Source organism: Heterocephalus glaber, unplaced genomic scaffold (assembly GCF_053883595.1).
Source record: "Heterocephalus glaber isolate CG9 unplaced genomic scaffold, H.glaber_assembly_v1.0 deba00001428, whole genome shotgun sequence".
NCBI classification, from domain to species: domain Eukaryota; kingdom Metazoa; phylum Chordata; class Mammalia; order Rodentia; family Bathyergidae; genus Heterocephalus; species Heterocephalus glaber.
This window is the reverse complement of record NW_028258293.1, coordinates 33594085-33620039: the sequence shown is the minus strand read 5'-3', so window position 1 is coordinate 33620039 and position 25955 is coordinate 33594085. Positions and strand designations below refer to the sequence as shown.

The following is a 25955-nucleotide window of genomic DNA, read 5'->3' as shown; positions in this document are numbered from 1 at the left end:
AGGAGGCTGGGGAGTGGGGAGGATCATGTGGGAAGAGTTTGCTGTGAGACGTGGGCAGAGTGTTGAGCCTGGGATCCTGGGAGGATCCGTGGGAGGCTGCAGAGTACTATGCTCATGAACCCTGGCTCTGGGGTCACAGGAGTCTGGGTCAGACCCCACAGGGACTACGGTGTGCCCATGCTGGCATGGCTACAGTGTCAGCTGCAAACAAGGCACCTCTTAGGCAGAGGGTTCTGAGGGAACATAGGAAATGCTGATGCCCACACCTCACTTTCAGAAGGTCCCATTCTAATGGCCTGGCCTCTGGCATTCTTAAACCTCCCCAAGTAGCTCTGATGAGCAGAGCTTCTGCCTAGTTCTTCCTTTTTCTCCTTCTCTCCTTCTCCTCTCTGAGTCTCACTTTCCTCCCTTCTCAATGGGCATGATGCTATTTAATGAAACAATCCCCAGTGTCTTCCAGGGAGACAAAGTACTCTTAGTAAACTGTGGGGAATTGGTGGGAATGCAATAGACCCAGCCTGTTTGCTGTCACACCTTTGCCTCTCAGAGGAACCAGTGCCAGCCCTGTTTTCCAGTTGGCGCAGAGAAAAGCTCTGGGAAAAGGCCCTGTGGTTGGCATAGAGCTCTGAGAACTCAGCCTTGTTGCTTTTGTAGAAAACCCATCACTCCTAGGCATAACCAGGTGGCATCTGTTGGACACATGCCCTGCATCTACAGTCCTGCCCCAGGAGAGGCAGCATGTTCTGTCCTGGAACTGAAGCTACTGCCACAAGGATGCCAGTGAGATTTCTTGGAAGGTCCTGGAAGTGTGGGTCAGGCAGGCCAGGCCTGTCACAGCAGACAAACAAATCCCCAGGGCCTCAAAAGAAGAGAAAATGAGCTTCTGTCCTCCAGAGCTTTCTGTTTGATGAGCAGCAGAGGTGTGGACAAGACCGTGTTAGGAAGAGGGTTCATCTCCTGGAACAGCCCACAGGAAATGTGGAGAGCAATTCCCGACCTGCACGGTGTATGCTTGTGTGACAGTAGCTACCGCGAAGGGAGCAGCTGGGATTGACCGACATAACTGTCACTGGTCCCCGCAGCAGCCTGGGAAGCAAGGTTGGAAACCCCATTTCACGGGCAGAGAAACTGAGGCACCAGGAGCCATAGAACTAGTCTATGTGGAGGCTGAGACTTTGGAAATCTTTCAGTAATGGCTTTTAGACTTGTCTTAGTCTAATCTTCTCGGCAAGTTTATGAGATGGAGAAAGGAGGGGCCGTGGTCCATATTTAAAATCCGAGGAAAGTTGATGCTCAGTGTCACACAGCTGAGGACCCACAGGCTCAGATTAGCACTTACTTCCCTCAGCCTGGGGCTGCACGTTGCCCTCTCCATCCACTTTCAAAGCCTCCCCAATGCCCCCAATCTCCTGACACTCCCCTCCTTCGTACTCCTCCTAAAACCTGCCATGGTTGCATGTTCTAGCTATGGGACCTTGGGCGACTTGATAATCCACTCACTTCTGTGAGCCTTCATTTCCATTTCCATTTCCATTTCCATTTCATCTCCCTGCGAGGTGGGGAGAAGAAAACCAATCTCCCAGCCTCCTGTGAGAATGTGGCCAGCACCTGTGTCCCTGGCACTGTGCCCTAAGGTGTCACTGCTTGATAGACATCAAGGCCCTGCTGTGTCTTGATGGACATTTGCTGAATCACATACATTAACCTGTGAAGAGTCCCCACCAAAGCCATCCAGCCCAACCACACTCAGGATCCTGAGAACTAACAGAGATCAGGAGTTGACCAGGGTCACTCAGCAAGTTGAAGCCGGTCCAGCTAGTTCCTGATTCTCAATCCAGAGCTCCATGCCCTACACCATTCAGCACACAAGGGCCTAGGGGAAGGGGGAACACAAGTAACTAACTGCAAAAAATATTGAATATCCTAAAGCCCAGAATCTAAGCTGTCCAGATGGGAGGCAGCATTTCATCTGGTCCCTCTCCAGACCTGCACCCAGGCAGCCCTGCCACCTAGGTGCCCAGAGGTCTGGGGCAAGAGGACCTGAGCTTTCAGGAGCCCAGCTGCCAGATCTGCACAACTGAGGAGTGGATGAGTAAGGTCCGGAAGTAGGGATCTGTAAGCTGCTCCAGAGATGGCACCATCTTTAAGAGGCTTTCTTCTCAGTCCTCAAAAAATGAAAAGAAATGCTGAGTGGTGTTGAGGAGGCAGGTAGGACATCTCATATTGTGAGTAGCCCACCTCTTGCAGGGGTCCTAGGAGTAAGAAGAGATGGAGAGAGGGTTAAACAGAGCCACTTTGGGACTCCTTGGATTACTCTTTTTACCTTCTGCACCATCCCCACCCACCCCTGGCTTTATGGGGAATATTTACAAGCAAGGAATTCAGCACTGCTGGTCAGAAAGGGTTATTGTGACTCTACTTCCACTGGAAAAATAATCAATTCCCCTAGATTTTTCTCCAAAACATCTATCTTTATGCCTGAGAAACTGATGCAAGCTTGGTACTGAAAGTCTTTTTTAAAACTGCAATTATAACTGAAACTGCTTTGCAACATAAAAAAAAGCACTTGGAATTACATAAAAATGTAAATAGTCAACAAGAATAGGTGATGCAGAAACGTGTGATTCCTTCCTCATTCTTCCACCACGTACTACAGCATTGCGGTTTGGCGGGGCTGTTGGCATGCAGTTCTTAAGGATACTTGTTGAGGAGGTAGGGGTCAGGCATGCACCTTAGTTTCATTTTACATATGAGCAAGTGGAGATCGGAGATAAAGTCAGGGTGTAGGGCAGTTTAACTGGTAACAGGAAAGAGGCAGAAATGTGTGCTTAGCCCCATCTAAATGAAAAAGTCTATCTTTTAAAATGACTGAATTGTCTATCAAATAAGACAAGCACACAAACAGTAAACTATTCTTTAAAAAGGCTAAAGCTCCAGGAGTTTTTCTCCCATGCTGTAGTAGGAGCAGAGAGAAGCAAGAGATCGATACTGTTTTCCTCAGGTCTCTGGAAGGCTGCCCGGAGAGAGCACTACTTTGGTGGAATGGAAATCATAGCTGTCTAACTCCTACTAGAGGTGCAGCAGCTACAGTAAGTGATGTCACCAACCTCTCAGTCATTTCTTCTGCCAAGCAGTGGGCCAGGTGGTGCCCCAGTGCTCCTCTCCAGGAATGGGACCACCCCCAGAGGCTGCCCTGATTGGTCCCTGACCTGCCAAGCGTGGAAGACTGAGCAACTTCTAATATGATAGTACTGGGTGTCTCTTCTATTATTCATGCCAACTGTGGGGCCCAGTCAGTATTAGCTTTGGTTTCCTTTCAGATCAAGGCAAAATCCATATTGCAAATATTTATCAAGGCCCTATAACTTCTTACATGGGCACCACTTACTCAGATGTGAAAGGATAGGTAAGACTTAACTTTGGACTTGAAAGGCTCTCTAGCTAGACACATAGTAGGAGCCGTCCCAGAACACCATAAGAGTGCTGAAAAGGGAATGGTTCAGTCACTTGCCGCCATTTAGTGAGCACCTACTGTATGCTAATATGGTGCCTGAGGCCTGGGAATCAGAAAGGAATTGGACATAATTCCTACTGTTAGGAAGCACAGCCCTGGCTGGAGACTCAGATGTATAGAAACAAAATTGTGATAAAATAAAATATTTATGTGATGATGACAGGGTCTACTGTGGGGTCATGTTAAGCAACTAACTGCCTATGTAAAAAGGGAAGGGACCTTATGTTTGCCAAACCCCTGCTCAATGCTGAAAGTTTATATATATATATATATTATGATGTCTTAACTTCTCATCATGGATTTTTTTTGTATAGATGTAGAAATGGAAACTAATAAAGTTCAAGTAACTTGCCCAAGATCATAAATTATTAATATTTGAAATTTTGCATTTTGTACCATATAGATCCATGTTTACACTCATATAAAATAATATTTTGAATAATTTGCTTAACCCTTACACATATTGTTATATTCCCTAAAATTCAACAAGAAAGACATCTCACCTAAAAAACTATACCAATTGCACCTATTTTAATACCTGCGAATTTCATACTGAATTCCCTGAGCACTGGGAACTCTTCCAGAACTCTACAATTTAAATGACATACTTAAATACTCATTTTGCATCCTTACAGGTAATAGGTACTAAAATTTCCCCGTATCTTGGCCTCTCACTGTTGACTTCCTTTTGAAGACTGGGACTTGGATTTGCACTTGCCACATGCTGTCCTACTTTAGCCCTATCTAGGACAGCCATGACCGCACGTGAGCCCTTTCGTCCCCTCCTGCCTCCTCCACCGCTCTGCTCCCCTTCCCCCACCTCTCCTCTTCTGTCCCTCTCTACACTTTCCTCTTTTCTTTCCTCACTCCCATTCTGCTCTCTTTCCTTCTCCTTTATTCGTCCCTTCTTCTTTTCTCCTTCCGCTCCTCCACCCTCATCTTCCTCCTTTTCTCTGTCTCCCTTCTCCCTTCCTCCCCTCCTCCAATCCACTCTCCTCTTTCCTCTCTCTGTTCTTCTTCTCCCTTTTGCTTTCCTCCATCGTTTCATCTCTCCTGGGGACACCACTGAAGCGCTCTACTCTAGAGTTCATAAGCCAGGGTCCATGAACCCCTGCAGAGTCTGTGAGTGCATTTTAAAGGGGCATCTGTTAACTTCTGAAATTGAATACATCATTTTGGATTCATGGGCATGGCTATCTTTTCTGAGGGAGAAGTTCTACAACTTTAACCAGATTCACAGATTCCTGGACTTGTGCTTACCTCCTTCTGTTCTCAATTCCTAGTCCCCAGTTCATATTTCCCTAACTTCCTTCAGCCAGTGAAATCAAAGATTAGCTGCTCAAAGATTAGCTGCTATTGAAAAGGAAGTTCACAGAAACCTTCTGTAAGGACAACTTGCTGTTAAGAAAATATGGTGCCTCAGCAGTGGTGTGGGCTAAATGAGGTATCCTGGGTGTGTATCTGGCATGGTGGCAATGCTAAATAAGTTTATCTCCCTCCAGTTTTATTGGAACAGTGTTCTTTACAGAACAGTAAAGTTGTATGTAGTTTCCTAGAGTATCACAGAGTAGGTGATTCAAACAACAGAAACTATTTCCTTATAATTCTGGAGGTGGAGAGTCCAAGGTGTTGGCAGGGTTGGTGTCTTGTGAGGCCACTCTCCTAGGCTTGTCCATGGCCATCATCTTTCAGTATCTTCTCATTGGCATCTGTGTGTGTCTGTGTCAAGACCTTCTCTTAAGGATACCAGTCACATTGGATTACCCATACATATGACCTCATTTTACTTTCACTGCCTCCTTGCGGGCTCTGTCCCACAGAAAGTCAGATTCTGAGATACCACAGATTAGGACCTCCAGGTATGAATTGGAGGTGGCACCATTGGGCCCTTCACACATTGCATAGTCCCACTAGTGACCTGTCTGAGGAGGCAGCACCGAAGGGAGACAGTGCACAATGCCAATCAATTGAGAACTATTGCATTGAGAACTTGGTCTTAATTCAAACCACAGCAGGTTATTTAGGAAGCACTTTCTGGCTGAGCGAGTCCAGGATTAATTATTATAAACCCATCCGTGGGTCAGGCAGGACTTGTGGACACCACGTTAGCAAGCATCATGCCTTTGTGGCTGCCTCGTCTTCCTGACAGATAGGAAGAAGCTGTGTTTTGTTTATGTGTGCAACTATTCTTGGTCTTGCACTTTTCCCTTTAAGCCCAGTGAAAAGGATTATTGTAACTACTCTATCCTGAGCCCCTTTCATGGTCAAATTAATAGATGGGGTTCACATCATTGTCCTGGAGTTCAAGAGCCAGGACATATTAACCGAAACCATTATCAGACCATTAGTGCGGGGTGTGTAAAATGTTAACTGCTAGGACAAGACTGGAGGGAAGAATGGGAAGAGGTGGCAGCCATGAGACTAAGAAGCATGTTTAAAACTCTCTTATAAATAACACCATTCTCCTGTGAGAGCTTGTTAACAAAATTCTTCCTGTAAGCTCGTCTGCAATGTAAATACATGGTCTGGGGAGAACGTTTCACCAGAGCCAATGGCCAGAGAATACTGCTCTGAGGGGCTGTTTCAGAGGCAATAAATTAGAGCTGTGGGCTTAATAATATCCACTGAATGCAGGTAAATCAATAACCTCAGCACATTCAAGTATAGATTCAAAGTAGTTTATTCCAGGAACAGTAACCCATGCTATTTATTTGGGTAGTTCTAACCAACTTAGCTATTATTTTTAGAAAATTTGACATAGTAAGGGTCTTTCTGCCCTCACATTTCCACTGTGTCCCCCAATATTTAATTTCTCCAGGTTGCCTGCCTTATGGATAGTGACCCACCTTATCATTTTGCCATCCTCTGCTCTCCTCTGGCGTGTAGACTGACTCTGAGTTGCTTCCCTGGGGCACTGTAATAGGAAGAGAAAAGCTCTCTCCACTGACTAGCTGTTCTGCCTTGGAATGTCATTTACCTTTCTAAGCATCATCTATAAAATGAAGATATATACCTGCTTTATGGTATTGTTGCAAAGATTAGAGATAAAGTCTGTGCAGCCTCCATCGTAGTGCTGGTGTAAGCAGTTGCTTGATAAATAGATGCAATTATTATTACAAGGCTTCGTGGATGGCTTTGAGTTATGGAAGATGTGGTTGAGGGAGGCAGTGCCCTGGACCCCCATCTCCCTGCTCTGATCCAGGTGCTCTCTACTCTGAGCCACGCTGCCATTGCTATCTGAGCTAACTCCAAGCACAAGGCTTGGCAAAATGTAATTGTTCCTCCAAGACATGGAAATATTATTAAAGGCAATGCAGTGGAAAGGAAAGAACATAGTTTTTGCAGTTAGTGATATGTAGGTTCAAATCCTAACTTTCCCTTTTATCTTGGACACAATACTTTATTTCTCTGAGGCTCAGTTTCTTCATCTCCAAAAGTGAGATTTATTAAAAAATTCATTTGCAAAGATTACTGGGACAATGAAATTAACCCTTCTTCACATATAAAATACCACATTCAGTCCCTGGGACAGAAGAACCACACAGACTTGGTAACTCCATTGCTGTCATCATTACTGGCATTAGGAACATTACTTCATTGGCACATGTTTCCAAAGATTTTGTGAAAGTGTATCAGGAAGAATTTTGAAAAGGGAAAGACTCTCTGCAGAGTTAATGTTCCTTTTCTTCTTCTTCTTTTTTCTAAGCCAATGCACTTTTTCTAAGGACTGCTAAGGTTTATGATTCCATCATAATGAAGAACCTGTGGACAGGCATAAACAGTTGCACTCCAAATTTTGGACAATGATACATGAGTCTTCTTTTTACGATATATAGGCATGTAGAAATCAAATGGTATAGGCTAATACTCAGGGTATATCAGCTTTCTGTGGAAAATTCCATATTGATTGTCTCCTTCAGGCATCAAGAGTCAAATGGTACCAAGACAATTCACTGGTGATATGATATAGAAATTGACTGGCCATTTATCTGGACACAATTAACCTATTGGCCACTATCTCAGATATGAAGCTATAAACTCCTATTATGTCACCTTTCAGAGTCATGGGCTCAGTAAAGGATTCTATAATTTTTCTTCTATTTTCAATGTGCAGGTTTTTTTCAATTTCAAAGAAATACTTTGTTGGTATTGACCAGAATATAAGACATAAGCTATATCCGTCATTTGTACCTTAGTGAGGAATACTGGATTAAATTATTAAATTTGTAGTAAAATAAACATAACATAAAATGTAACATTCTAGTCACTTTAAATGTTCAGTTCAGTGACATTAAATACATTCATGGTGCTGTATAAGCATCATCTCCAGAGCTCTTTTCATCTTCCAAACTGAAACACTATAGACATTAAATAATTCTCCTTTCTGCCTTTTCCCCTCAGCCCTTCGTGATCACTATCCTCTGCTTCTTGTCTCTATGAATTGGACCACTCTGGGTACCTCATATAATTAAAATCATACACTATTTATTTTTGTGACTGACTTATTTCACTTTATATAATTTCTTCAATTTTAATCCATAGTGTAACATAGTCAAAATATCCTCTCTTTTTAAGGCTGAATAAACTCCATTGTTTGCATGTAACATGTTTTCTTTATCCAGTCATTTGTCAATGGACTGGAGTTGATTCTACCTTTTTTTTTGGTACCTGGGATCGAACTTGGGACCTTGTGCTTGCAAGGCAGTCAGCGGAACCACTGAGCTAAATCCCCACCCTCTTCCTTTTGACTATTGTGAATAATGCCACTATAAACACAGATGTACACATATCTCTTTGGGCTTCTATTTTCAATTCATTTGAGTATACACCAAGGAGTAGAATGGCTGGATCATTTGATAATTCTGTTCTTTATTTTAACCCTTTTGAGGAATTGCTATAATCTTTCCATACTACTATTACTTTTTCATAATAGCTATCTCATTTTATGCCATCATCAAAAATACATAAGGATTCTAGCTTTTCCACATTCTTACCAACACCTAGTTCCTCATTCTTTTGATAATGCCCCTCCTAATGATCATGAAGTATGGAGTGATTGATTGATTTTATTTCTCCCTGTTTGTAAATTAACAAACTTTATTTTTAGGACAAATTTAGTTTCACAACAAAATTGAATGGAAAGTACACCCAGTCCCATGTATCCCCTGTCCTGCCCCCACATGTATTAACCTTCCTATCAACATCCTATAGCAGAGTGGTACATGTGTTATAATCAATGACCATATATTGGCACATCATCATCACCCAAAGTCCATAGTTTACATTAGGGTTCATTTGTGATGTACATTCTATGTGTTTTGGAAAACATATATAATGACATGCATCCACCATTGTAGTATTGCACAGAACAGTTTCACTGTTCTAAAAATCCTGCATGCTCTGCCTATTCATCCATCTCCCTTACCCACTGACAACCACTGATCTTTTTACTGTCTTCATAGTTTTACCTTTTCCAGAATATCATGCAGTGGTAATTGTACAATATGTATACTTTTTAGATTGGCTTCTTTCTCTTAGCAATATGCATTTAAGCTCCTTCATATCTTTTCATGGACTGATAGATTATTTGTCTTTTATCTTTGAATGGTATTCTATTGTCTGGGTGTACCACAGTTTTTGTAGCCATTCACCTAATGAACATTTTGGTACCTCCAATGTTTTGGCAATTGCAAATAAAACTGACTTAAATATTCATGTACAAGTTTTGTGTGGAGATAAGTTTTCAATTCACTTGGGTAAATACTAAGTACAATTACTAGACTCTCTGGTTAGAATATGTTTCGTTTTATAAGAAATTACCAAACTGTCTTTTGAAGTGGCTGTACTGTTTCTCATTTCCACTAGCAATTAATGATAATTTCTGTTGCTCCACATCCTCTCCAGCATTTGACATTGTCAGTATTTTGTCTTTTGGTCATTCTAATAGGTGTATAATAGTATCTTATTGTTGTAATTTGCAATTTCCAGCTGACATATGATGTTGAATGCTTTTTATATGTTTACTTGTCATGTGAATATCTCCTTTGGTTGAAATGTTTGTTCAGTTTTTAATCAGACTGTCTATTATCTCATCATTGAATTTCAGTTCTTTGTATGTTTTTGATAATAGTCCTTTACCAGATAGTCCTTTTCTTGCAGCCTGTGGCTTGTCATCTCTTTCTCTTGAAATTATCTTTCACACGACAGAAATTTTTAATTTTAATGAGATCCAGCTTAACCAATCCTTTCTCTCCTGGATCTTGTATCTTGAAGGTCATCACCCAACCCAAAGTTTTCCAGGTTTTCTTCTGTTATTTTCTATGAATTTCATAGTTTTTCATTTTAAGTCTATGATCTATTTTGAGTTGTTTGAAAAGGTGAGAGACCTAGTGCCTAGAATAATTTATTTTTTTGCATATAAATGTCCAGTTGTTCTCTCACTATTTACTAAAGTCACTATTTTTGCTCTATTGTATTGTTTTTGTTTCTTTGTCAGATCAATTGACTATTTTTGTGTGGCTCTGGTTCTAGGGTCTCTATGCTATACCACTGATTTATTTGGGTATTCTTTTACCAGTACATCCTGTCTTGGTTATTGTCGCATTGTAGTGAATCCTATATTTTGATAGTGTCAGTCCTCCTAATTTGTTCTTCTTGTTTATTGGATTGGCTCTTCTGGGTCTTTTGCATCTCCATGTAAACTATAGACTCGGTTTGTCAACATACACAAAATCACTTGCTGCAATTTTGACTGGGCTTGTGCTGAATCTATAGGTAAACTTGAGAAGAACAGTTATCTTGACAGTATTGAGTCTTGCTATCTGTAAACATAGAATAGCTCTCCATTTTTTATTTTCTGATACTTTGATCAATGTTTTATAGTTTACCTCATAAAGATATTATACATATTTTATTAGATTTATGCCTGCTTATTTCATTTTAGGGGTACGGCTGCAAATGATAATATTTTTAATTTCAAATTCCACATGTTCATTGCTAATACATAGGAAAACAATTGACTTTCACTTATTAACCTTGAAACTCCCAACTTTGCTATAATTGTTCATTAATTCCGGGAGTTTTGTTTTGTTTTTGTCAATCAGATTTTCTACTTAATCCTGTCATCTATGAACAAAGAAAATTTTATTTCTTCCTTCTCAATCTGTTTTATTATACTAGGTAGGGCTTCTAATACAATGTTGAAAAGCAGAGGTGAGAGAGGAATTTTTGCCTCTCATTCAACTTTTTAGTGGAAAAGTTTTCTCACCATTAAACATAATGTTACCTGTAGAGTGTGTGTGTGTGTGTGTGTGTGTGTGTGTGTGCATGCACAGAAGTTATCAAACTAAGGAAGCTCTCCTATATTTTCAGTTTGCTAAGATATTTTTTATAACAATATGTGTTGAATTTTTCAAATTCTCTTTGTGCATCTATTGATATGATTGTGTGATTTTTTTTTTTTCAGTGGTTTGGTTTTGTTTTGTTTCTGCGGATTGAACTCAGGACCTTCACACTGAGCTATGTCCCCAGTTCATTACTGAGAGAGGGTCTCACTATGTTGCCCAGGCTGGGCTCCTACTTGCAAGCTTCTTTCCTCACTCTCCCAGAGTACTGGAACTATAGGCACCAAACCCATCTGGTGATTTTTCTTTTAAAGTTACGTTAATTGATTTTTGAATGTTGAACCAGCCTTACATATGTGGGATAAATCCAATTTAGTTATGGTGTGTAATTCTTTGCATATATTGTTGGATTCTATTTGCTAATATTTTGTTGAATATCTTCATGAGCAATGTTGGTCTGTAGCTTCTTGTAATGTCATTGTCTAGATTTGGTGTTAGGGTAATATTGGTCTCATAGAATGAGTTAGGGAATATTCCCACTGCTTCTGTCTCTTGAAAGAGACTGTAGAGAATTGGTATAGTTTCTTCTTTTAGTATTTAGAAGAATTCACCAGTGAATCCATCTGGGCCTGGTATCTTCTTTTTTGTGGGAAGAGGTTATTATTTATTGATTTAATTTTAAAATATATACATATGTATATACATATACACATACATACACACACCTATTCTGCTTGTCTAGCCATCTTAGTTATTTTTAAATGCATTGTTACAAAAATATTAAGAAAATGCAAATTACTAAAAACCAATTTAACAAATGAAGTATAGCAATGATTGATCACAAGTACAATTTACTATGTTCCTGAATATCTACAAACTTGCCAAGTTTACAATATTATTTTCACTTAAATAAGAAACCTGATGCTTAGAGAGATTAAAGTACCTGACCAAGGCAACACTGCCCGTTCATAATAGAGCAAAATCCAGTTTTCCCTGAACTGGCTGGTGTTTTCATTGCTGAATCCTAGTATTTTTTTTTCAGCCTTTAGCATAAGTAGTTTTCATGTGCCATGAAATTCCTGTGAGGAAGCCTATGTTAATCAGCTTTCCCTCATTGTGACAAAGTACCTGAGGTGGGGCGGGGTGCGGGGGGGGGACTTAAAGAAGGAAAGATTTCTTTTGACTCACACTTTTAGAAGTTTCAGTCCGTGGCTGGCTGGCTGTGTTGTTTTTAGGCCTATGGTGAGGCAAAAACATCCCGGTAGAAGGACATGGCAGAGGAAAAGTGCTTGTTCCATGGCAGCAAGAAACAGAGAGAGAAGGAAAAGAGCCATAGAAGAAGGAGCTAGGGGAAAAGTGTAGTTCCAGGGTCACATTCTGGTGACTGACTCCAATCAACTAGGCACCTCCTACATTTCCATGGCCTCCCAGTGATGCTACCAATGCATTAATCTACTGATGAAGTTATACACCCTCCAAAAGCTCTACCTCTGAACACTGTCACACTGAGGACAAAGCCCCCAGGACACAAGCCTTTGGGCCATGTCATATCTAAGCCATAGCAAACTCTATGTCTGAGTCCAGGCTTTGATTATCTGCCTCATGGCCATGTTCTTATTATGGAAGCTGCAGAAATGCCACATTCAAACACATGTGAACAGAAAGCACAGTTCTGTGCCCCTCTTCCCCTTCCTTTTCTAACCACAATGAATTTTTTAAACTGTGGTAATGAAGCTTAAAAAACAAAAGCAAAACCATTCTATTCCCTTTCCATGTTGCTTTGGTTAGTGATAAGCCTGTACCTAAAATTATTTTTATAAGGTAGCACCCCTGAAGCTGCGTGGCATAAAAGTGCTGACCACAGCCTTTGGAGACAGAGATCCTGATTCGGCTGCCAAGACTATGATTGTCTCACTGTGCACTCATGAGGGAAACACTATCTATCTAAGCCTCAGGGCCTTCATCTGTAAAATGGGACAGGGGTATAATACTGATCTCACTGGAGGATTGTTGAAGTAAATGACATGATGCATGTAAAGCCCTTAGCACTATTCTTAAAATAGGCTAGAGTTTCCATTATTGCTAACTAATATTCCAGACCATTTTAAGCACCTACTATATGTAAAGTCATCAGTTGAATTACCTACTTGGTCTTCAGACACTTTTCATCGTCTGTCCCTAATATTTTTGACTACATATCCTTACTATTTGCAACACTATTTATAAAGTATATCCATGATTCATTCTCAATCCCCCATTCTCAGTCCTAACACATCTTAGGAAAGTTTGATGCTTCCTGTCTTAAGACTTAAAAACAGAGAGGAAAAATATTCAAATATTCCCAAATTTCAGTGGACTTTCTTAAACACTCTGCTTTAGATGCCTTTGGTTTAGTTTATCTAAGACAGAGTCTGGTGAATTTTTTTCTCTAAAGGGATAGGTAGTCAAGATTTTTGACTTCGCTCTGTCTCTATTGCAACTACTCAGCTCTATTGTTCTGTCACAAAAGCAACTGCAGACAGTGTGCAAACATATGGTCATGGTTGTGTTCCAGTAAAACTTTATTTACAAAAACAGATGTTGGGCCATAGTGTGAAGCCCTCTGATCTAAGTCAACTTGCTCTGCTGTTTAAGTCCCAGTTTCCCTTAGGGGACTACCTAAGGGCAGCAGCGCTTGTAAACTCTGGTAGTGAGCAAGGAGTGAAAGTGAGGCAATGCATACAGCAGCTGTTTCCAACACATGCCAAGTATATACCATCATGATCATCACCATGGTTATTGTTAATATGAAAATATCTTCCCACACATAGGTGAGGCAAGGTGCAGACTTCCTTGTACCAGCCTCCCTTTGAAGGAATAATATATAGTCTTTTATAAATGAGGCAACTCTCTCTGACCCTTTGGAAGCAAGATGTAGTCTTTCATTTGATGTCCTCTCTTAATTAATGTCTTCTAACCCCTCATCTCATCCAGGTACACCCAAATCTAAAAGAACTGGGTCTTTTCTGTAAAACTTTAGGGTTCACAAGCAGGGCAATAAAAAAGTTAGTGGTTTCATGGGAGAAGTGGCTCATGCATTGATAAACTTTTCTTACTGCCTATTGTGTGCCAGGTACTGTGCTGGACACCAAAAGTAGGCATGGGGCTACCGAAATGAATGGGAGGTGGTATCTGCCCTCAAGGAAATTCAGTCAGCCTTTCCCCAGCACCCTTCCAACATTACTCTTGGCAAGGCCCTACATGGGACTTAGGTCCAGTGGTGGTTGTTCATTCATCATAGGATTCCACCTATTGCAGCATTTTGTATGTGTGTTTTCACATTCCTTCTTGAGCTCTTCCTGTTTGATCAGGACTCCATTCTCTCCAATTCTGCCTTAACTTACTACTCAGCCAAGCATCTGCCTTATTTGCCCACCTGTGGTAAGTTGGCTGCCTGTCACTGGCTAAAAACCATCTACTTATGATTAGCTGAAACTTGACTGTTTTCTTCCTAAATTTCAGTTTGTTTACATAGTAATAACACCATGTAGCCAATGTTAGCTTACAAATTAGGTTGTACTTTGTTAAGCAGGAACTCGGTGTATCATAATATTCTCAAGCTAATGCCTTCCTGCTTATTCAACATGTTCATTTTTTAATTTCTAAAAATAGTACCATACTCCCATTGAGTTTTATGTTGTATTATTTAGCAAGGCATACATCTTTCCATATCACATATTTATCTGCAAAAGCATTTTGTAGGGCTGCTTAGTAGTCCATCATATGGAAGGCCAGAGTTCATTTCTGTTTCTCTTGATGTTAGACAATTGGGCTGTTTCCTAATCTTTTTTCAATCTTTTACTCAGTACTGTGGTTGAGTATCCAATTCTGATACTCAACCAGCTGACACTGATAGAGTAATACAGCCTGCCCTGTTTCAACCTGGAGGTGCTCAGAGTAGTCATTAAAAATTTTAATACCCATAGAAATGTCTTACATAAATCCAAGATTATAATCCAAGATTACATAAATCCAATTCCTTGGAATATTTAAAATATCTGGGTTATAGGAATTTAATATTTTTACAAGTTTTTACTATATTTTGACAAATTGATCTCCCCAAAATAAGTTCTAGTTTTACCACCAGGTTAGACAGCTGAGCACTTCTGAGCTCAAAGTTTCTGGGTATTTGTTCAAGAAGATTGATGAAGAAGGAAAAGAACAAAATACAACTCTATTTGAAATCAAACAAAGCTAGACATAGCTATTGACAAAGAGATACAGTATATTAATCAGAATCTTGGCAAGTAACAATGGCACTTGGAGATGATGCAATTGAGGAGCGTATAGTAAACGTGTGAGCAGGATTAAAAACAACTGCAGAGGCTGGTGGGCCACTCAGGCTGGCAATGGCTAGGAACTGTTACTTCTAGCCTGATGGACAAGGGAAGAGAGCAGTACTGGACCCTGGAGAAAGTTGTCGCTGTGTTGTAGTTGTAGCAAAGAGCCACCCTCAGGAGTTATGCCACCTAAATGGAAACTCAGCAGACTGCCAAGGTACAGCCCAGCAGGGAGGGCATCCAGAGGATAAATAGCCCAAGGTCATTCTCCTCCCAACCTCCTCAGAATTCCCGCCAGATCCTGCCATTGGCTCCTTGCACCTGGAAGCCAGAGGGAGCCAGCTGACCCTGTGCTTACTGAGCAGCCTTCCAGGGCACAGAGCAGGAGTGGGGAGACATGCAATAAGCTCAGCCCTAGGCATGGGCATGGACAGCAATTTTTTGTTTTGTTTTAAGTCAGAGTCTGAAGGTCAAGGGAAGAATAGTTTGAAGAAGAATTCAAGATGGTGAGGCAATGAGTCACAGTTTTGTCCCAGTCTTCCACTTGCTGTAGGGCTCTGCGAGACCTGGGAAAGTAGAAGAGTCAGGGTGTCCCTCCCCTGAGGGCTTCCTGGACTAGGGTTCACATTTGCCACCTTTGCAAGCCACTCCCAGTGGTTGAAGATTTGCAGCAGCAGCAGCACCCTGGCAAAGAGCAGACCCAGGGAAGATAAATTGATGGGGGAGAGCGGGAACCAAGTTAATCTTATGTAACTTAAATCCTTTTGAAAACTCTTTTTGCTTTTATTTTAAGAGATGCTATTTACAAATTCTCCAGGGGGTTAAAAACCATAAGAGATGAGTTTTTATGTGATGTCAATAGAGAAATCTCTTAACTCCTGGAATAAATGATGCTTTTGTTTTGGCTTTCCGTTTTTCAAAAGGGCCATCTGTTTTCATAAACATAAACGAGAATCTCTAGCCACCTTTTCCCTTATAAGCCTCCATTTCTTTGCACAAATGACAATATTCCCTTCGTGATTCATTCCTGAAGACATTCTTCTGGGCTAAATGTGGCTGCTAAATTTGTACTTCAGTTTTCACTGAGTCCCACATGATCCTCGCTCAGGCGGCAACCGCACTGTTACAGCTTTCATTTCTTCAGTCCCAGATTGGTCATACCCTTGGGTTGCCAGCAGCTCTATACTAGGCTTTATGCAACGGGTTTCTCCTGTCTCTCAAAGGACATTTGAAGTCTAGAGGAGGCAAATAAGTAGCATCCCTCTCTCTACCTGAGTTTGGACACACTGAGAAATAAAGTGACAGGTGGAAGGCAAAATATCATGCAGTTAATGATAATGAATAACTTCATTTAGTGTGACAGCCAGTAAAGGTCATAATTTGACCCAGAGTTAAACAGAGTTATCCACCCAGTCCTGGGCAATGCTGGATGGGGCAGAGGAAGAGCCAGCCACTAGGAACAACAGAAGTATTTCCAGCTGTCAGGAGGAAGAGAACGTGGCCCAATTTATTCTTCCTCAGTTTACCACCAATGACACTCATTCCACTACTTGTGTCTTAAAGGGACAGAGAGAAACTAAGAGGGGCCCTGGGGGAGCTCCTTTCATATGGAAATTAATGTTAGAAGTTAGGATGAAATTTTCTTCCCAACAGTGACATAGGTAACACAGAAACTAGAGGGTAAAATTTGCATGATCCTAATCCATATACTATACTCAGTAAATACTCGTTGACTTTCTTCATTATTTAACAAATACTTGCTGAGCAAAGATACAAGGTGTAGATCTAGAGTTTAGTTTTTTATTCTCCATACAGTAGAGAGCTGCTGTAATATTCTGAGCAAGGAGTAAACATGATGAGATTTAAATTTTTCAAAAATTATTTTGCCTAAGAAGGACAAGGGTGAGAGTGGGGAGATGGATTCAAAGGCTCTTGCTGCTCTCTAGATGAGAAGCAACGATGCTGGGGACTAAGGTGGAATCAGAGAAGAGGGACACAGATGGACTAAGAATCAAGGTGTATCATATATCATTTACGTGTATTGTTTATACCTAAAATGTACCAATAAACTTAATTTAAAAAGGACACAGATGGACAAGTGGTGATACAACTTGCACATACACTTGTCAGGGTCAGCTGGTGGTTGGAGCTGGTGGGGATAGATCAGAGAGAGAAAGTTTAGACTTCAGAGTGGCCTGTGCTTTTACTTGAGCAACTGAATGGATACAGATAAAGCTATGGAGGGGCAGGTTTGAGGAATGAATGGGTGAATCCATGGAGATGGGATCCTTGCTTAGCCATTCACTTTTGGAGGTGTAGTAGGCTGACCATTCATCCCTGTTTGCCTATGACAGTCCTAGTTTAAACCTGCTGACCCTATGTGATTATTAAGAATGCTTCCTCTCGTCCTCCAAAGTGACCGGTTTTTGGATGATAAAGTACTTAGTCACTCTAGCTTAGAGAGAATCTTGAGCTTATAGAGAATTGTTGGAAAAGTGCTTTGGAATGTGAAAAACACTAGATAAATGTAAAGCATCAATCAGCATTAGCAGCGTTAATGAAGATTTGTCCAAGAGCTGAATCTTCTTTGCTCATTAACTTACACGATTATTTTAGGTTACGTTCCTCTGCTGTCTGATTCATCTTCCATGCCTGGTGGCTCCCACCCTAGAATGGAACTCTGGTTTCCATGTCTTCCTCTTCCTTTCTCCAGCCCTACCCCCCAGTCATTAATGATTTCTAAAACACCATTCCTAATTGGCCCATGGGAACTCTCTATTTAAGGGGATCTAATGGTTCATCGTTTTGCAGATCAAAGGCTTTGTACAGTACACTTATTTCTGACAGCTTCTTCACAGCTAGGTTTTCTCTCAGTCTTGGAAAAAAAATCCTCACTTGTCCTGGCTCTCAAAATAATTTGTGAAAATGGAAAGATCCACTTTTCCCGCCGCCTGTCTTCTTGAGAATTTCTAAATATACAATTATGCCCACTGAGGCTTTAGCATTTCATGCAAATGCCACAGCTCTGTATGTTCGCTGGGTGAGGCATGTTGATATTTGGAGAAAGACATTTACAGATACCCAAGTTGTAGTCCCAGCTCTGTCTCCTCCTGCTGACAAAAATACTTCACTTTTCAGGACCTGCATCTCCTCACCTGGCAAAAGGGGAATGATACCTCTCTGGGATTACTTCCACCTTGACACTTATATCTCTTTGGTGAAAGGGGAAAGGGCTTCGTGATCCTGATACTGGTGGAGCCAGGGAATTGGGGTCATTGTTCTTTATTTCTCAGAATTAATGCAAGTCCAGACTGGTTTTTCTCATGGTCTCCTTCCCCACTTCCTCTCCCTTGACTTGTCCTACAACAAAGGAAACTCACATTGTCCCCTCTCAACCATGAAGATGGTCTCTCAGACTGCCTGTCGTGCAGTAGTTTGCTGGGAGTCCTAAGGCCAGGTGTCAGCAAGTTGGTTCCAGCTGAGGGCTCTCTGAGGGAGAACACACACACACACCCCTAGCTTCTGGCAGTTTGCTGGCAGCCTTTGAGGTTCCTGAGTTTGTCACTGCACAGCCCCAGTCTCTGCTTTCATCTCTACACATGTTCTCCCTGGTTCACACCTGTGTCCAGATTTCTCCATGTTACTAGGACCCTGGTCATTTGGATTAGGAGCCCACACTACTCGGATATGATCTCATCCTCATTTAAGTAATTATATCAACAATGATCCTAATTCCAGATAAGATCACATTCTGAATTACTGGGGTTAAACTTCAACATACAAATTTTGGGTAGATGCAGCTCAACCCATAGTACTGCCAAGGTGTGGAAAACTCTGCTATTACTGGAGCCACTGCTGTGGTCACCAATTTGCCTGATGGGAAGCCATGGGCCCATGACAGTCTGCCCAGTGCTGAAACCCTGATGCAGGAAGTCTTACTTGCCCAGCTTCCTACCCAAGCCTGCATGGCCCTTGGAAGGAGAGGGGTCTTCTTGATGCATATTTTGCTCCTGGTGTTCCTACTAGACTCCTGAGGTCACCAGGCTCCCTTAGCAACCTTTTCCTCCCAAAACCCTAAGGTTCCACCATCTCATATATGTTCAGAATGACTAAACAAGGAGGAACACCGTAAAGCCAGCCAAATATCCTTAGGGACAAAGATGTCCAAACACTGGAAACACAAAGTCCAGTCATATTTTTCCTTCGTAAAGGAGAAAAAAACTTGCCTTTCTTCCAAATTAGTCTGCCGGGGTCCCTTTTCCTACCCAAATTGCTAGAGACTTCTTGCTCTATTGAGGGGGGAAGGTAATTTCCCATGGGATATCCTGCTATCATATATATTTAACCAGAACTTGTTTACTGAGCAGGTCCAAAGCACCATACTGGGTACTGGATACCAAAGTGAATAAGCCACGCTCCCAGACCTTAAAGAATTCACAGTGAATAGCCTGGGTTTTAAATAATCTATTGATGCCAAGTCTGCTGAACAAGGACAGTGACTTGACCAAGGTCATGCAGCTGGTGTGTGTCAGAATTAGAACCAAGATCCCTGTCTGCCAGCTTCTTGTTCACAAAGTCTATGTGGCTTTCAACCTGGATGGTACCAGGAACACAGGTTGCACCAGGCAGTCCTAAACACACATCTTTCGCTGACAGTCAAGTGTCTGCCTTTGCCCTGGTCTCTGACCACAGCAGAATTGGTGGTGGCTTGTGGTTAAGTATTGGTCTCATCATCCTTCAGGGGAGGGGTTATATCACATGGCCTGACACTGGATCTTGTAAAGAAAACCATCTCAGAGAGCCCAAGCTTGACCAGAGACTTGTTAAATTAACAGTCTCCAGGGGAGCTTGAGTTACTACAGCACAAATATGCTGATTAAAGAGGCAGCTTGGTGGAGGGGAAAGATTCAAGCCCTGGATCGGTGTTCCATTGTCGGCACACACTGGCTTTAAGACACTGGGAGGCTTCTTCACCTCCTGGAACTTCAGTGCCTTCCCTCTCATGATCAGTGCTATGCACAACTTCCTACAGTGCTGGTGGGGCTTGTTCATACACCTGTCGTCAACTTGGCTGACCAGTCAGTCACCTGCATTTGCCTGGGACTGGAAGAGATCTTGGAATGTTGGACTTCCAGTTTTAAAATTAGGAAAATTCCAGGTTGACGCACCCCAGATCTACCAGTGGATCAGCTGTGGGCTGATTTTCGTGTGGGGCGAAATGGAGGGGAATGAGGAGGACTGGGCCATGTGCCTGTCATTATCCAGTAGAATAGCCTGGCCTTGTTCAACCAGGGGCTGAGCAAAGTTCCAAGATAGGCAGATGCTAGCAAGGTCTCCTGAGGCCTAAGCTCAGAACTCTCGCGTGTCATTACCCCCTTCCAGTGGTTGATGTGAGTCTCGGGTGGACCTAGATTAAGTAGGTGAGGACACAGCCTCTTAAGGGAGGAGCTGCAGAGTCACTTTGCAGAGAGGCGTGGATGGAGGAGAAGTGTTGTGTCAATTTTATAGTCAGTCCTCCACAAGCATGGAGAGCTTGTCTTCTGCAGCAGTCAGATGTCACATACCAGGAGCTGTGAGAGTGATGATGTACAGACTTGGGTCCTCCCAGGCCCTCTTCTGTGTCCTTGCTTTCTCTCCCCTCCTCTTAGCCCACATGGTTCCACTAAATGGAACCCCAGTCTATCCCTGATCCACTCTTCAATTTGGAAAGGCAATTTGGCAGACCTTTCCTGCAAGCTGATTTCTTGTCCTCCCCCCAAGCCCTTGGGCCACGTAAGAAGAGACCTTGTGCTACCCTGTGTCACAGTACCAATCGCCAGGCTCCAACAGTGTGGAATCTGCGAGCTCCTTGACTTCAGAGGAAGACTTGTTTCTGCGTGCCAGACTTATTTCTGGGATGGCACATAGTAGACGCTCAGGAAATTGTTGAGGAATGGCTTGAGGTCCCACTGGAATGGGAGTCCCAAGATCTTTGTTCTGTCCCTTCCACTCAAGCCCGGAGCCTGAGTCCAGATTTCTGCCAGCACCAGACGTCAGCATCACCCTGATCCTGTCTGCCGAGCACAAGACAATGATCTAAGCATGGCCCCAGCTCTGCAAACCAGCAGATGCTTTTTTTGGTCTTGGCACCATCTAGGGTGAGAGTCTGCACAGTAATGATGACAGTAATGATGTGTGTGTCAGGCTCTGCCTGACATGGTGATGTGACTTTTTTCAGAACCTCTGTGCGTGCTCGGCATTGGTGCTCCAGCCACAGTCCTGCAGGTCCTGTGGACACAGAAGGAGCCAGGTTAGCAAGGAGGCAAGCAGACCTGGGGTCCTCCTCTGCTTGCCCCTCACCCTTGACCACACACCAGGTCTCTTTCTTTCCCTGCTCCCTCTTCCACTCATGGCCACCACCCTGGCTCAGGCCTTACCCCCCACACCTGCTGGCTTCCGGCAGCCTTAGTGCACTTTCCAAAATGCTTCACAATGTGCTGATTAATATCAAGGCTCAGGAGCCACAGCACTCGGTTTCTGCCACTCTGGGCTGAGCAGCCTTGGGCAATTTCCTCACCCTTTCTGTGTGTCCTCGTCATCTCCATTTATAACTAGGGATAATGATAGTACCTGCATCTTAAGGTCACTCTGAGGATTAGCTGAGGTGATGTGTGGAAAGAGCTTATGTAGAATAGTCCCTGATGCAGAGTTAGTGCTTAATACATGCTAGCTATAACATCTTTGCCCTGCCTCTGGCCCTTCAATGGGTCCCCATCGGCCACAAGATAATGGTTAGTGCTCCTATCACAAAGAGAGGACCTTAGCCCTTCTTCCTGCCCACCTGCTGTGAACTCAAATAGAATGCTTGGAGGCATAGCAGCCATCTTGCACCCATGAGGACAATGTCAGGGATGGCAGAGCTGGACTATAAAAGGATCCTGGGGCCTTGATGACACTGTTGAATTGCTGGCCTGAGCTGCATTTCCTGACCACTTATTGCATGAAACCAATAAGGCCTCTGTTTGATGGATGAGTATAAAGTCCTAGCATCTCCATTTCCTAAGCCACCAAGGCTGGTGCCGGTTCCCTCTGCAGCCTCGTTTCTGAAATCATACTCCCACCTCCTCCCTGACCTTTTGTTCCCACCATACGTACTGACCCAGAATTCCCTCTGCAAACAAGTTTTGCCTCTCACCCATTGATTATGCAGTTCTCATTTTCATTCTGTCTGGAACTTCCTGACCCACTATGTTACAGTTTATGAGTAGATGGCCCCCAAAGCCTCACGAGATCATGGGAGGGTGCTTTTTCAGAAGTGGCTGGATCCAGAGTGTGTGAAGCTGGAAGTGAGGGTGTGTGATTACTAAATTAGTTCACTGATTGTTTGGGCACTCTTCCTAAGCCACATAGCCTAGATAGAATATAAAAGGGGTAGAAAGATGCTGTGCTTGTCACTTGTCGGTTGCTTTGCTGACTTCTGCCTTTTGCCTGCCTTGAGCTGTTTCTCCTCTGTGATGCTGCTCTGCCACACCACCCTGCCTTGGAGCCAGCCAATTATGAACTGAATCCTCTACAAACTGATCTAAATAAACCTTTCTTCCTTTAACTTTGGGTGTTGGGTATTCTGTCTCAGCAACAAGACAAGTAACTAAGACATGCTCTTACCTGTTTTCTGCCTGGAAAACTTCCATTCATTCTTTAAAATCCTGCTCTACTATTCACTCCTCTCTGAAGGTGTAACTGACCTCTTTGACTGTTCTTCGTGAATTAATCAGTACCAGCTTTATGATACCAAGCTAGATGACAGTGCAACTCCTACTTCTACTACTTATTAATAACTCTGATCTCCCCATGCTTCAGCTTCCTCATGAATCAAATAAAAAAGATAAGATTTTATGAAGAATATGATAATAAATAAGACAATAAACTTCGATCCATTAGAAGAGCCAAAGGTAAGCACTCAGCAAGCACTAACTGTCATCATCACCATCCTCATTATCATCCTCATTCTTATGCTTGCAGGCCTGTACTCCCCACTTGCACAGAAAGCTCTCCAGGGCAGCAGCTATGTGACTCATCTCTGATGCCCCCGCAGGGCCTGTCACAGAGTAGGCATCTGGAGGTGATGGCTACAGTGGCCAAGGAAGGCCTCTTAAAAAGCAGAGCATTGGGCTGGGGATGTAACTCAGCAGCATTGTGCCTGCCTGGCAAGTGCAAGGTCCTGAGTTCAATACTTGGTACCAGAAAAAAAAGCAGAGCATGCTCTGTGCCCTTGGCATTCCCAGCAATGGAGCTGATAGGACCCAGAAGAGGAAAGGGTCTCATCTCCCTGCTCTAGGACTTCCTTGGTGAGATAATAAAAGCAAGAGTCCTCCCTGGGTGTCGAGTTCATTCAGTGCTCCTGCACACCATCGCTGCTGGGGGAGACTAGTGGCTGAGATGTGTGGCAGAACCTGCTCGGGCTCAGGTCCCTTTGGGTCTGGTAGGGACCCTAAGACCCTCCCTATTCACAGTATAAAAAGTAAGTCCATTGCCTCTGTGGTGTCAAACAAAACAGTGGGTAGACCTAGGTGTCTCTGATGTTTTCTGGCTATGTATCCTGAACAAGTGATCTGTGCTCTTTAAGCCTCAGTTTTTCCATCTGTTAAAATGGATTTGTAGCATAGGACTGTTGACAGGATGAAACACAGAGCACACGGCAGTCCCTGGCCCAGAATCTGGCATGCAGTGTGTGCTCAAAAATGTCCCATCCCTTTCCCTCTCTACTCTTTCTGTCTCAGCCTTGTCCTCACAGCCCATCTGTGCAGTTGGGCCGAGGGGAATTCTGTCCTCACATTGGGGGTGGGAAAGCAGACTGCTTCTCTGAGTAATACATGCTGCTTTCACCCACAGACAGGCCCAGGAGCCTCAGGCAGAGGGACCACATTTGTGCACATGTTTGCAGCTGCTTTGTCTACACTGCATCTCCAGCTATCAGAGCTGAAGAGCCAGTGGCCCTGCCTGAACCTGGGCTGTGGATTCTCACATGGGCCTGGGCAGACCTCACCATGATGCATGGCTCAGTGCAATGTGTGGCAGACCCTCGCAGCTGGCACCAGGAGTTCTCACTGGGCTCCAGTATACTGCTTGGAAGCCAGGGGCACCTTCTAGGGCCTGCCACCTGGTGCCCAACACCCAGCCCAGATGGACAACTGAGTGGCTGGGGCACATGGAGGAGGACCCAAGGGTGACCATGGGCTCACTATTCATTTCTGAGTTTGGTGTCCTCACCTGCAAAATCATCTGCAAAATTAATGATGGTTAAATGAAGTAAGCATGAGGGTTCCATGAGAGCCAAAAAATAGTACCAGTCTTCCTGGCCTACATTCAAAATTAATTGAGGCAGAAGGTGTCAGACAAACAATAGTAATAATAGCAAATAGATAGCATCCTCACCACAGGTTAGGGATTAGCCCTTATTTAGCACTTAATATTTATGAAATTCTGTTCAAACTACTTTGTAGTAGGAACTAGTTCTCAGAACAATTCTATTAAAAAGACACTACTATGATCCCTGTTTTATGGATGAAGAAACTGAGACTTTGAAAGTTTTGAAAGTTTAATGAATTTGCTTTCCAGCATATGACTAGTAAATGGCAGGACAGGATTGAAGGCTGGGTGGTCTGGCTTCAGAGGCCATGATCTTGACTGCCTTGAGGGTTCTAATTACATTGGAAAGCCTCAGTGTGGCTCTAGATCTGCAGCCAGAGGGGCTTCCTGACACTTCCTTCTTGAATTAGTCACCCTTGGCCATGACTTTGAGGAGAGGGGAGGAGGGGAGGTTTGCTTTCTATAGATTGTCTAGAGGGAAAGTGGGTCCTGTTCCTTCTCCAAAACCTATCCACTCTTCTCGGGGACAGTCAGTTCCTTAGTGCTACCACAACAGATTTCTACAAATTTGGTGAAGAAATTTAAACTTCCACACATCTAGAGACTAAAAGTCCAAAGTCCAAGTGTCAGCGGGGATGGTTCCTTCTGGAGTCTCTGAGACAGAGTTCCTCCGTGCCTCTGCCACCTTTTGGTGGCTGCCCATGATCCTTGGAGTTCCTCGACTTGTAGGTGCAGCACTCCAATCTCTGTTTCTCCCTTCACATGGCATCGCCTCCGTATTTCTGCATGTCCGCATAAAAGGACACTCTCACTGGATGTAGGGTCCATCTTAATTCTAGCATGATCTTACCTGCATCCTTATTTCAGTTACATCTGCAAAGACCATGCTTCCAAATAAGATCACATTCTGAAGTTCCCAGTGGACATGAGTTTTGAAAAGGGACATTGTTCAGCCATGAAAGACAGAAATAAGGAAAGGAAGCAGAGAAGCCAAGAGCTTGTCTCTAAAGTAAGTTTCTCTACCAGGAAACCCTTCATTAGTAAGGACTGCCTTGTTACTTTAATAGTGATCAAAATAGTAGTGGCCAAAGCATGGCACATAAAACCCCAGCTGGCAGGGCAAGGAAGTTCTGCTTCCCAAGGTTCTTCAGGGTCTAGGGCTGCTACTGCCTTATTCTGCTATGCAACAGAATATGTCCTTAACCCCAAAGACTGAGGGACTCACTAAAGACAGCCACACTTTAGCTGGCAGTAGAGAGCACCTAGCTTCCTTCTAGGGCATCATCAATGAAGTGCACAGAACTCTCTGCTCACAACAGTGGCCCCCACTTAGCTGGTTCCCCCGCATGCAAGAGAATCCAGAAGATCTAGTGTCTGTCTGAGAGGTCATGACACCTGCTAAGTCTTAGAAGATTCTACTTCTAAATGAAA

The 25955-nt window shown here is 43.0% G+C and overlaps 1 protein-coding gene and 1 long non-coding RNA gene across 31 annotated transcripts in view; one reads left to right on the top strand and one right to left on the bottom strand.

The window, feature by feature from the left end:
• Tenm4 (teneurin transmembrane protein 4) overlaps positions 1-25955 on the top strand; it is a 2854999-nt gene that overhangs the window by 2375643 nt on the left and 453401 nt on the right. The window lies entirely within an intron of this gene.
• LOC110346700 (uncharacterized) overlaps positions 12049-25955 on the bottom strand; it is a 52851-nt gene continuing 38944 nt past the window's right edge. The window contains exon 4 of the long non-coding RNA XR_002390908.2: positions 12049-21443. This is a non-coding gene — a long non-coding RNA (uncharacterized LOC110346700). The remainder of the gene's footprint in view (positions 21444-25955) is intronic.